Source organism: Camelus bactrianus, chromosome 9, assembly GCF_048773025.1.
Source record: "Camelus bactrianus isolate YW-2024 breed Bactrian camel chromosome 9, ASM4877302v1, whole genome shotgun sequence".
NCBI classification, from domain to species: Eukaryota; Metazoa; Chordata; class Mammalia; order Artiodactyla; family Camelidae; genus Camelus; species Camelus bactrianus.
In genome coordinates, this window is record NC_133547.1 from 25,779,560 (window position 1) to 25,792,028 (window position 12,469).

Sequence of the window (12,469 nt, forward strand, 5' to 3'; positions counted from 1 at the left end):
GGCCAAAAGGCCTGCAGTCTGCGCTCTGTCTCAGCGTGACGGAAGACCCTGGAAGACTTCAAGGGGTGAGGAGCAACACGATCAGATTCAAGCTCTTGAAGATCAACCTGGCTGTGAGAAGAATGAATTTCAGAGAAGCAAGAGGGGAAGGAGTAGAGGCCTGGGGAGGCCGGAGTAGCAGTCCTCGTGCAAGGAGCTGGCGGCTTGGACCAGTGGCCACAGAGAGGAGGGAAAGCCTGATTGTGACCTAATGGCAGAGCCAGTAAGACACACAATGGGTCGGATACCGCAGCGGCGGGAGAGAGAAATCAAGGGTGCCAACTAGGTTTACGTCTGGATCAACAAGTAGCAGGTGACATCGTTTCCTGGGATGTGAGACCCAAACCCCCCAAAACTTGTGTTTCTGGGAGATGGATGGCTCTCATGCCTACAGCGCCTGTTAGAGTGCGTGCTGTTGCACATTGCATTCAGGCCGGACTCAGGATGAAGGCAGAGGGCAAATGCACCTCAGAGTTCAGAATCACTGGGTAACGGATCACTCGGAGGAGGGGGGGGAGGAGGAGAAGGAGGGGGAGACCTGGCACTTGTGGCGAGTGACGGACGCTCTCTGACAAGCAGCGTCTACATTATGCTGCAAGCTGAAGACGCCTTTGCCCAAGTCTGGAATTTTGCAGTGGAAGGAGATGATTTCCTAGGGCAGGGATGGATAGGAAGTCAGGATATTTCTGAAGCCCCACTAGTAAAACAGTGGTGTTTCGCCCTCAGAGACTGTTCCCTTTTGGATTCCCATGAGTGACTTCTGTCATTTGAAAGAGTCAAAGAAAAAGATAGATTTTTTTTTTTCCAGTTGAGCCTCTAACAGGTTTCTCTGATGCCGTTAATATGCTCATGTTTCCAGCTGAAGGAACGATTAAGGCTGAAGTGTCGCTCAAGCCCTGTCTTGCCTCTCAGAGTTGCCTTCCCCTGAACTGGCTTCTTGTCCCTGTTGGGGCTGAGTGGAGCCAGCACTGAAGGGAAGAGCAGCGGAATCTGGGATCTTTTCTGTGAGCTGTGGCCCCAGCGACCTGCCCCATGGAGGTCCCGGCGCGGCTCAGGCTTCTGGGACCAATCGTTCTGGAAGGTGTCTTCTCCCTTTGCTGCCAGGCTGACGTGGCAGAATTAACACTCTGGGTCAAGCTTTGTACTAGCATCGTTTCTCAAAGCGAGATTGCGGAAACCACGGGAATTTCTCCCTGGGTGACACAGAACTGCGTTTCGCTGCCCAGTGCTGCACAGAGAAGATGTAGACGCTCGCAGATGTTAACTGAATTGCATTTGGATTTCAAGCATCTTCTAGAAATCCTAGATTGGTTTCTTTCATCTTGCAGATAGTGAGTTGGAAGTGGAGGGGGAGGAGATGGGAGTCTAGCTCCTAGGCAAAAAGACACATGTCGGTCAGGAACCTCACTATTTCCTTTGAAACTGAAGCCGCCAGTTTGTTAAGAACCCTTTACAGATCAAGGCCCTGAATCCATAAACATTCCATTTGCAATTATCTTGCTGATTGTGCATGTGAACTTCTGAGTCACTATTTACTGCTGTGGCAGGATGAGCAGAGATCCTCCCCACCCCCACTCCATCTGGGGAGCGCTTTGGGGACCAACAGGAAGCGAACAAACATTCTCAACTAATGAGGGAAGTTTCTAATGAAGGAAACAAACATGCCTTTATCCCAGTAATGCCAGAAGTTTAATAATAGAGTCAGGCGAAAAATGTCTTAAAATGCTGAGAAATAATTTGCTCCTGTATTACTGACCCACATTGTCTTTGGAAGAAGAGTTATTCTGACCTGGGGGACATCGGCCCTTAGGTAAGGCAGGAAGAGACTCGCCCCCGCCAGCAGCCTTCACTGCCTGGGAGTGAGATGCACTTAAGGTACACGCCGTGTCCCGCCACAAAACCAGCCCACGCTCCCCCCACTTCAGAGCGAGCTGCAGGCGGGCAGAGGAATCTTCCATTGACATCCAGCTGAAGCTCAAGGCCTTAATTTTTGCACCTAACAGGTAGAGTCAGCAGCAACTGGGGACCACTTGCTCTTGTTCAGAACAGGGCAGAATGGGGCAGTTTTCTGCGGCCAAGGGATGGGGACGTTCCCTAGGGAACTTGGGGGGAGACTCCAAGGGAAAGACAGCAGGAGCCTGAGGGAGAGAATTGAGAGCCAGGTAGCATCCATTTGGGGTAGCTCCTGAAGGCCTGGATTGTGAGTCCTGGTCCCGTCTGCCCACCCCTCCTTTCCCCATGGGTGGTAGGGAGCAGGTTACTAAGACAGGGCTATGACTACCAGTCCTTCTACTAGGAGTGATTTTGCAATAGTAACCGAACTTTTCTGGTTACTCCTTCATCCATGTTTGGAAGGTGTTTGGATTCAGGGAAGTGGGTGTGGACGTTTTGAGAAAGACAACAAACTTCCCGATTGCCTGGTGGGCCCTGGTGGAGGTGGGTCTCAGAGGACACAGGGCCAGACTCTCCCTCGTGATTAAGATAAAGAGAAGTTTGCAGGCCAGCAGGCGCCTCCCTAAAATAGGGGACAACATGCTTACTTTGCCATGATCCCCCCTCAACTGCTGGCAAAGGTCACGCACACAGCAGGATAGAAGGGATTCCTGGGACACCTGGGTCACGTGACACTTGATCGTTGTTGTTGTTGTTGTTGTTGTTGTTGTTACAAAGGCTTTTCTTACAGGATTTGTAAACGCTGCGCAGACACCACACTGTTCCCCCCGCGAGTGCTCGTTTAACCCCTTCCGACGGCAGACTCCAATCCAGTTCTAGGGAAATGAATCCTTTTTGGTCTCTGAACTTGGTGACCTCAGTGACCCCAGAACCTGCTGGGGACGACAACCATGAAGAGACAGCTCGCTGCCACTCCGTCAGGCTGGAGAAGACACTGCCACAAGAGTCCAGTTAGTTCGCCCCGAGACGATGTGGATCTGGACAGACGCAGCAGCAGGAAGCGTGAAACAGGAGAGGGAGGCTGGTCCCAGAGGTCTCTGAGCTGCTTCAGACGGATCTGACGGGCAGCTGGAGACAGTGGGAAGGGGGATGTCAAGCCCTGGACCACCACAACCAAGAGAAGATGGCGCGGTGAGGTGGGGCGGGCAGGGAGCCACTGCAGCCGTGGCATCAGGGCCTTCAGGATCCTGTGTCGGGAGCGAGGGTGTTGTTTCGCCTTTTTGGACGGGTGTGTGTGTGTGTTGGAGGGTTTGCAGATTCTGGCCGTCCCAGAAAGGGTGGGGCAGAAGGCTCGCCTCCGGGAAGGGAAGGGAACGGAGAACATGGGCAGAGTGACTTGTCCAACACCAACAGCAGACGCACCACTTTTCCCAGGGAGAGCTCACCGAGCTAGCTGGTGGCGGGAGCCGCTCAAGACCCGAGCTCCCGGGATCTAACCCAGAGTCTGCTCACGGTGCTGCGTGGCTCTCCGATGAAATCGGGCTTCTGAAAGCTGGGAGTTTGAGCCAACTTGGAGCCGACTTGGGTTTTCTTATTTTCCCAATGTTTGGCAGCGACATTGTAACATGACACTGTGTTCCACGTAGGCAAGGCATTTGCCTGCCTTACCTGAAACTGAAAAAACACAGTGCTGGTAATGTTTATGAGACACTTTAAAAGAAGGTTTTCCTGGCCTTTCTTCTTATCTATTCACTGCGCAAGCATTCACTGAGAGTCTCTCATGTTAGAGATTCTCTCTCTGAAGAGTAATCATAAGAAACAGGAAAAACAATCCTTGCCTTCACAGCAATTATCTTGTAATTTTATTTTTGTATTTGGAGTGGACTTCAAGGGAACTGAGAGAATTCTTGCCTGCTTCCTGTGGCAGCCAGCCTCCAAGGCAGCCTCCAGCGATGCTTGCCTCCTGCCAGCAGACACGTGGGTAAGGCCCCCTCTGCTGCCCTGCGGGCCCGTAGGACACCGCGGAAGGGACGGTGTGTGACTTTCAGCTTCACTCATGAAAAGCATTGCAGCCTCTGTGTTTGCCTCCCTTGGGTCACTCACACGGGGGAGCCTCGTGGAGGGGCCGTGCGTAGGGAGGAGCTGAGGCCTCCTGCCGATAGCCAGCACAACTTTGCAGCCGTGTGAGTGAGCCTTGGAGGTAACTCAGAACTGGGTCTTTGGTGCTGTCCCAGGACCAGACCCTCTGTCAGGCCTTCAGGGCACTGCAGCCTCGGCTGACATCGTGACGGCGGCCTTGTGAGAGGCTCGAGCCCGGACTGCCAACTGAGCTGCTCTAGGGATTCGGGCCCACAAACATGATGAGAAGTAGGCGTTATCTGTCACTCTCTGATGCCACTAAGCACTGGGGCAGTCTGCTGTGCAGCAGTGGGGGACTGACACGCCCCTGAGTTTTAGGGGGCCTCCCTACAGAAGACATACAGGCTCCCTGCTGAAGAAATTTGCAGGCGTTTCCTGGGAAAAACTGGAAAAGAAGCAATATTTTCCTGCGCTTCTGGGTCACAATAAAAGAGAGTGAACTCTTAGTGGGAAAGGCGCCGTCGAGCATTGGCCATTTCAAACTTATGGTTACTGACAAAGTGTTCCATGGTTTTGGTGCCATCAGAAATTCGGAGTTTCAAAAGGTGATTAGGAAGAGTATAAAGGAAGTACATATTTATTACATGGGAGAGAAGAGAGCCACTGGTGGAGAGAAGGCAGTCTTCTTGCCCGTAAAGAAGAAGACTGAAGAAGTTAACTGAGGGCGGATAAACTCAGCAGAGCGACTGAAAATTTTGCAAGAAGCGCAATGACTGGGCAAGACTATTTGCTAATAATTTATTTTCATCAGGAGAAGAAAAACATATTTTGGTAATGTGCCAGCTCTCAACAAGCTGACTCGTGGCAAGTCTTTCTTCGGGAAAAGAGGTCACTGGGTCTCTCTGGAGTCTCTGCTCCCTCACCACGGCAGCGCTGGGGCTGCTCGGCTCACAAGCCCACTTGTTCTCTTTCCCTGCCGGCACGTGGTGGGCTGTACTTCCCCCCCACGGGAAGGTGTCACCACGCGACTTGCTTTGGCCAACGAAGTGAGTGGGAGCCTTGAAAGTCAGGATCCTTCACCGTCTATCTGTTTCCCTGTCCTGGCAGCCAGCAGTGCTCCTGCTGGTGGCTGCTCCATTGGCCTGGGGCCTGGGGCCTGGAGTGAGGAGGACGATGGTGTGAGTAGAGCCTCCATCCAACAGTGGTCGAGCGTAGGGTGCCTATGAAAGAAATCTTCCAATTTAAGTCACGGAAAATGCAGCGTTACCCATAACTACAGCATAATCTAACCTCTGCTGGCTGAAATGCTGCCAGGTGGCTGTGGTTCAGGCTCGCCAGTCCTGCTTGGTCAGATGCTGCCTCAGCTGCTCTCCACTGGTGAAGAAGAGCTCCTGTGCGTGTGAGTCTCGCTGGGAGCCAGGCACCCTCCATCTTGCATCCCAGTGCATTTTCACAACAGCCCTGAAAGCCAGGTATTGTTGACTGCGTTTGACCTATGAGAACTGAGAAGGGACGTGACTTGCCCCAGCTCACGGGCAAGCAGCAGAGCTGGGACAGGAAGCCGGGTTTTCTGAATATAAAACCCAAGTGGAGTCACAAAGCTGTGCTGGGGCCTCCGGTTACTGACTGGGAACCAAGGTAATTTTAGCTTCCTTGATAACTCAGCTGTGACCTCTTCCTGTGTTAGTCACCTCTGCATCCTCCCCCTGTCTTCGCTTTTCTATGTCCTCCGGGAACCCGAGCTGTGGGAAGCTTTCCTTCACCACGTGCCCCCACTTAGAGGTAATCGTCACCCTCCCACTGAATGGTGAGGAAAGAAACCCTTGGCGTGCAGCCCCTGAGAGGTACGCCGAGCATTTTATGTACATTGCGATTTTACTTAGTCCTTATCTGAGCCCCGTAGCAGAAGGATTATTAACTCCAGGCTAACAGAGGGAAAGTGGGCACGGACAGGCTACGGACATCGTCTAAGGCTTTAGTGAGCAGTCGTTGGTGGGTGGGTTTCAAATGTGTGTCCACCCGACTCCAAACTTCTTGCTCTTTCTAGTGCCTTTTCCCACAGTGATATTACCTGCCTCTCAGTCCTTGAGGGAAAAAACAAAACAAACAAACAAACAAAACCAGTTGGAGAGGATTAAGGCATCCTCACCCTGTTTGGTTGGACTTTTCCCTCTGAGGTGTAGCCTTTTTGTGGTCCAGAGTCTGCAAAGATCGAGACCCTATCATCACGAAAGAACAGGGCCCTCCAAACTCCTCGGGGTAAATCCAGGACTGAAGGCGTGAAAGCAGCCAGAAATGGTTATTTAATTTCCATTTTTTGGATTCACATATAGAAAGTGCCCGGTATGTATTTGTTCCTAAATTTCACTTCTCCAGGCCCTTTGTCAAAGTCAGCAGCAGACAAACGAGGCTTGCACAGCTGCTGGCTGCCAGGCGGGCTCAGGGATCTGGCTGGGCCTCCCGATGGGCACCTCTGGCCTCTGCACTTTCCTGGCAGCCTTTTCACACTTTGTTTGCACTACCACGGACTGGGTACCAACTTCTTAACCTTGGCTCTATTTCTGTGCCTGTTTCACTTCTCTGTAAATTAATTGCGCAGATCCCTGGAAGGAATGGACAGCGTCATGCTCCTGGGTATTCAGACTGAAAACGCGAGCAGTTATTTACTGCTCCTCTTGGGCTCAGCTGCCTGGGGGTGGATTTGATGTGGTCAGGTCTTAAGTAAGTAAGTAAGATGCTTCAGTAAGAAAGAGGGCCCACACAACAAAGAATGGTCCCTCATCATGTGTGATTCTCGAGTGTCCCACCATTCAAAGTCCAAGCAGGTGAAAAATCTGTTTGTTTATAACCTGAGACCTAATTCCATTTGTATACACATACGAAGCTATGAAATAATAGAAACCATGTGTGTTGGTTTCGGCTCCCAGTTCCTGGCACAGAGTTCCTTAAACACTTGGGATTTTCTGGGTGGTAGATGTGGCTTTTGTTCTAATGAGGTGCCTCATGGTGGACTCCCGTGTTGCTTCAGGATGGGCTGGTCACCAGAAAGGTCAAGCCATATTAGAATCTTGGAAACTTCACTCACATCCTCCATCCTCTGCAAAGGGGAGAGGGGCTGGGGATTGAGTTAGTGATTGACCATGCACATGTGGTGAAGCCTCCATAAAAATCCCCAAAGTGGGGGAGTTGGAGAGCTTCTGCACTGGTAAACATGTGGGGGTGCCGTGTAGAGTGGGGGGCGGCCCAGAGGGGGCGTGGAAACGCCACACCCATTCCCAGGTAGCTCGCCCCGTGTATCTCTTCATCTGCCTGTTCGTCTACTTCCTTCATCACTTCCTTTATTATAAAGTAAACCAGTTTCCCTGAGTTCTGTGAACTGTTCTAGCAGGTGATGTAGCCCCAGGAGGGCATCCTGAGAACCTCTGGTTTGCAGCCAAGTTGGACAGCAGTGTGGGTAACCTCAGGCCCCACTACTTGCAGGTGGCACCCCACGTGGGGCGGGGGCGGGGTTGTGGGGCTGAGCCCTTAACCTGCGGGTCTGTGTTAACTTCAGGTGGTGTCAGAATTGCACTGAGTTGCAGGTACCCAGGTGGTGCTGGAGAACTGGTTGGTGTGGGAGAAGCAGTTGGGAATGCAATTACCAACTAAAGGGAGGGAAGGTCATATTCTGTTTTATTTGGAATTTTATCAAGAAATGTTCACCGTTTCAGAAGATCACAAATCCTACTGCAAAGCTTGCTGCTTATGGTATGTGAGTCACCAGAATGACACAACTGTGTCAGTCTGCCTTTGTAGCTGTCATGTGCAAATATGTCACATAGGAGATTTGACATTCCTTTCCATAGACTTCAGATCCAGCATTTCTAAGCCAACGGAGGCACATAAAATGCGTTCGTTTCTTAACGCACTCATTGTAAGTAAGTAAGTGCAACTGACGACTGCAGTGTGTCTTCTGATATAACGTGGTCCAAGCAAAGTCTTCTAATGCATGTAACTTTATTCTCAATTACTCACCTTTCATTTTTCCTACATATGATAATCAAGGATTAGGGCTGAAAATCCCGTGTCCCAGAAAACCCCCGTCTTAGGCAAATCAGGACAGTTGGTCACCCTAGATAGTGTCATTTTTTTTCCCTGAAATTATGAGTAGGTGTGTTTTATTATATAAGAATTTAATTCCATGACCACAAAGGACAGGTTACAAAACATTCGTTGTAAGAAAAGAGTACTGGGTCTGGTAGGGTGGAAAACCATTGCCCTGGAGATAGCCCTGACTCACGGAGCAGTTTAAGAATAGGATGTTCCCGCAGGCTGCCCAAAACGGGGCGCACCGGGGCTGAGGCCAGCCCCCTCCCCCCCCCCCCCCCGCAGAGGTAAGGGCTGCGCCTGCAGAGCTGGGCTGCTGTGCCCGGACGGGGAGGCGAGTCACAGGGCACTGGACCGCCATATTCCTCGCCTGGCAGCCTCCAGCACAGTGTCCAAATTGATGCACACAATTATAATTTTTATAATTTTTGGAAAATTGTAGAGCAGGAGACCTTTGTTTTTGCAGTCCTCCTTCCTCTTTATGACACTCCCATGCTCGCGTTCCCAACGTCCCCATGTTGTATACTGTCCCCAAACAGTCTGCAGGCAGAAGTGTGGGTTTTGACCTCAGACAGACCCTGATTCGGATCCCTGCTCTGACCTAATGGTTCTGCAGCCACACTGCCTTTCTTGTGAAGTGAGGACGATGATAACCTACCTGCCTCGGAGAGTTAATGTCAGACTGAATGAGTAAATACAGGAAGCGGGCTACAGTCATTCATTCTCTGCATGACACGCGGTAGATGTCTAACAGAGTTTATTTGCTATTATGCTTAGGCCTACCCAGCTCTGCCCTTCCTGGCAGCAACCTGTGAGCCAAAAGCTGCTTATTTCTCATTTCTGGCCCCTCCTCTCTCACATGCGTCACCGATTCTGTATGGTTGGTAGGAAACCATTCCACTTAACGAAGCAACTCATATTAAGGTGTAAAAGGCCAATGGACCATCCTCTTAGTAGGCTGCCTGCATTTTAAAATTTACTAACCTCCACCAGAGGATTGTGCATAAGATATTTTTTGAATTGAGGGTGATGGCAGGTTTTCAAGTGTCCCCTGTTAAGGGCTGAAGCCTGAACCTCTAATACCTGAGAATGTGAATGAGTTTGTAGGTAGGGTCTTTGACGTGGTCATTGAGGTCATTGGGGTGGGCCCTCATTTAATATGATTGGTGTCCTTACAAGAAAAGGAGGTTAGATTGCAGACACGCACAGAGAGACCACGTGAAGACACAGAGAGAAGACGGCCACCTGCAAGGCAAGGAGGGAAGCCTCAGAAGAAGCCATCGCTGCTGACACCTTGACCTTGGACTTCTAGCCTCTAGAACTGTGCGAACATCGATTCCTGCCTTTGAGTCAGTCACCCTGTGGTAGGCGGCCTGGCAAACGATTGCAGTCCCTTACTCCTGCCTTCAGCCTCCTGCAGATTACAGTTCTGGGGCCCAAATCCCAGATGAACTCCTAGAATTCCCTGCTCTCCTTTTTTGTCCTGAGAGCAAACCCCAGAGACCCAGTCTGTGGGCTGGCGGCAGGGAGGAAAGGAACGGTTGTCTTCGAGTTCCCCACGTGCCAGGCGTTTAATCACCAGGGTAACATACGGGGGTTATCGTCGCCGACCAGGACGCCGGGGACCAGAGAGGTTACGCGTCTTCACTAATCACTCATTCCACAAGTGCCTGTGGACAAGCCCGCGCCCGCACACCCGGCAACTCCGAGGGTGCGGGGCTGTGTCAGCGACTCACACTGACTTACCCCTGCTCTCACAGGGCCGACAGGTAAGTGGGAAAAACAAACTTTATACAAACAATCACACAAAACCTGTATAATTATAACTGTGACAGCGTATGAAGGAGCACGGCATCTTAGCAGGAGAGCCTTTCAGCTTAGTTCCATGCAGTAAAGACTCGCTGAGCACCTGTTCTTTGCCGAAGTGCTGGGTGCTCGGGAAACAGCGGTGAACACGGCAGACACGGACTTCGTCCTCTTCGAACTCCCATGTCCAGTGGGAAAAGCAGACACTAAGCAAGGCTGACAAATGAGAGAAAGGGATCTTGTGAGAGAGAACTTCAAGGCTACCTGGAAGCATTTAGCAAAGGCATTTGATCCAGTATAAGAAACCAGGGCAGGCCTGTGGGGAACGGCTGTCCTTACTGAGGCTTAAAGAATCAGGCAACATTCAGCCGGGCAGAGGTGTGCAAAGCCGTCCCCAGTCAGCCCATCTCCAGCTCAGGTAGTGCCTTCTGCCCCGGAGAGTCTTTGTCTGAAGGCATATTCTCTGTTGGGCATAAACACGGTGTTCAGATCGAAGGCCGGGCACTAAGCGAAGAGCCTTCTCCACGCTGCCCTGCCTCGAACGGGACACTGACCTTGGAGGGGACGAGCTGGGAGCTTCCCGTCTCAGTGGGTGACGTCGGGGCACTTCCCTTCCCCTGCTGTTCTGTCTGTGGCATCGCTGGGGGTTGGATTAGCAAAAGCCTTTTTCCTTACAGCTGTCATAAAAAAGGCAGGAAACAAAACCGTGTTTACCCAGACCCCCTTGCTGGAATGGTTGGGCATGTGGCCCCGTTCTGGCCAATAAGCGGACGATACTGGGCAGGCTTTCCGGAAGAACATCTTTAAAGGGACAGATCGGCCCCTTTCTTCCTTCTTGCCTTGGATGGCGAGGAATGCACCGGAAGCCCAGCAGCCACCTGGTGAGCTTGGGGAGGAAAGCCGCTTGCCCGGGATGTGGAATCCAGAAGAAAGGGCCTGGCCCTCTACGGTCCACGTCAAGCTGCCACGAAGGCGCTGCTTCTGCCGACGTGACTGTTCTGAGAGGCTGCTGAGCGTCTCACTCTGAAGTGTTTCAGGTGTTTTTCCTCCTGCTGCCTTTATCTGCTACCAACATCCGTGCGATGCACTTAAGCTGTAATTCAAGCTGAATCACATTTGTTTAACTTTTGGTGCTCAGCACGGCAGGGCCAGCTGCCTTTTGAAACGCCTTGATTTGAACACCTGGGGGTCCGGCAGCCTAGACTCCACGTTAAAACAGGTGAGAAGTATTCAGGGAGTGGCTCCACCCCAAAGTCTGAACACAATAAAAATGACGTGGATTAACTTTTTTAAAAGCGTGGCTGAAGGAAAAATAGAAAAAGAAAACACGAAGAGCAAAAAAGACAAGGGCACGAACCCGGTCTCAGTGGCGTGCCTTCAGCAGCGCCTTCCGTGAGGTCTGCACGGGGAGGCGCTTCCTCCTGAGGGAAGTCTTTCTTTAGGATCGAGGATTCCTCCCTTTGCCCGCATGTCACATCGTCTAGTCACAGGGACATGTTTACGAGGCAGACGTCCTGAGGCGATCATACGTCCTCTGCAGTGTGATTTCAAAGTATTTTCTTACTGGAAAGAACCTGCCCCTTTCGTTGCCCCCGGAACACAATCCGGGGTTTGTAAGTCAAAGCTGCGCATTGACCGTATCGCAGAGTGCTTTCTCTGATTCAGAAATGGTGGCCCTTGTAAAGCTGATCTTCAAGGAACCAGACTCTTCTGGGTTCAGGGGTGTTGTGTATGCTGTCTGCCTCGCCAGCTGAGCCGGAGAGAAGGCAGTGGACTGACTCGGTTGGCTTGGCCGGACCCTGGGCTTGACAGAGGGGCGAGGCGAGCAGCAGAGAATCTGGAGGTAAGACCAGCCACCTCCCACGTGGGATTTGAGACACCTGCTTGCCCCGCCTCTCCTCCTTTTGAGCACCTGACGGGGTCACTACTTTGGGGTAAGTCCACCACAATCAGAGCAGGGTGCAAAGCAGAAAGGCTTCCTTGGTTTCAAGGAGCAGAGAAACATGGAGGCCAACTTGGAAAAAGAGGATTTATCACGTATGTAAAACTGGAACCAGAAAGCCGGTCGGGGGTCGAGGCTGCTGCGGGAACTGGCCGTTCCTCTTGTCTCTCGTGGTCGGTGCCGTCTCCCTCCGTGATCTCCCTCTGCCTCTCTTTCCAGATGTGGCTGCTCTATTTTCCTCTCCTTATCAACAAGCCATTTCCTCAATCCAAACACCAGAAAGAGCTAGTCCAAATGACTTTGTGCACTGACATCGCCCCTTTGGCAGTGTTCTTTGCCAAAGGCATTGTCATGAGCCGTTAGGCAGCTCACGGACAGGCTGCCACAGGCCAGGTGCCGCCTCAGTCCGTTCAGTGCTCACTGATGCGCAGACGCCAGCCTGACGTGACTGTCCTGACCCAGGGGTCTGTGGACGGGGCAGTTCACACTGGCAGCAGGTGTTAGGCAACACAGTCCTGGGACTTGCATTCAGACCGAGTTCAATGTCACCACATGGTAATTTGCTTGACCAGCGACACTCAGATTTCCTCATCCGTAAGTAGAGGATAATAATAAACCTGTTTC

The 12,469-nt window shown here is 51.7% G+C and overlaps 1 long non-coding RNA gene across 1 annotated transcript; it reads right to left on the reverse strand.

The window, feature by feature from the left end:
• Positions 1–8,479: 8,479 nt before the first annotated feature.
• LOC141578749 (uncharacterized) lies at positions 8,480–10,709 on the reverse strand. The gene is made up of 3 exons (XR_012509406.1): positions 10,458–10,709; positions 10,243–10,366; positions 8,480–10,119 (listed from the first exon to the last, which is right to left on the reverse strand). It is a non-coding gene; the product is annotated as an uncharacterized LOC141578749 (long non-coding RNA).
• Between the last annotated feature and the right edge of the window lie 1,760 nt (positions 10,710–12,469).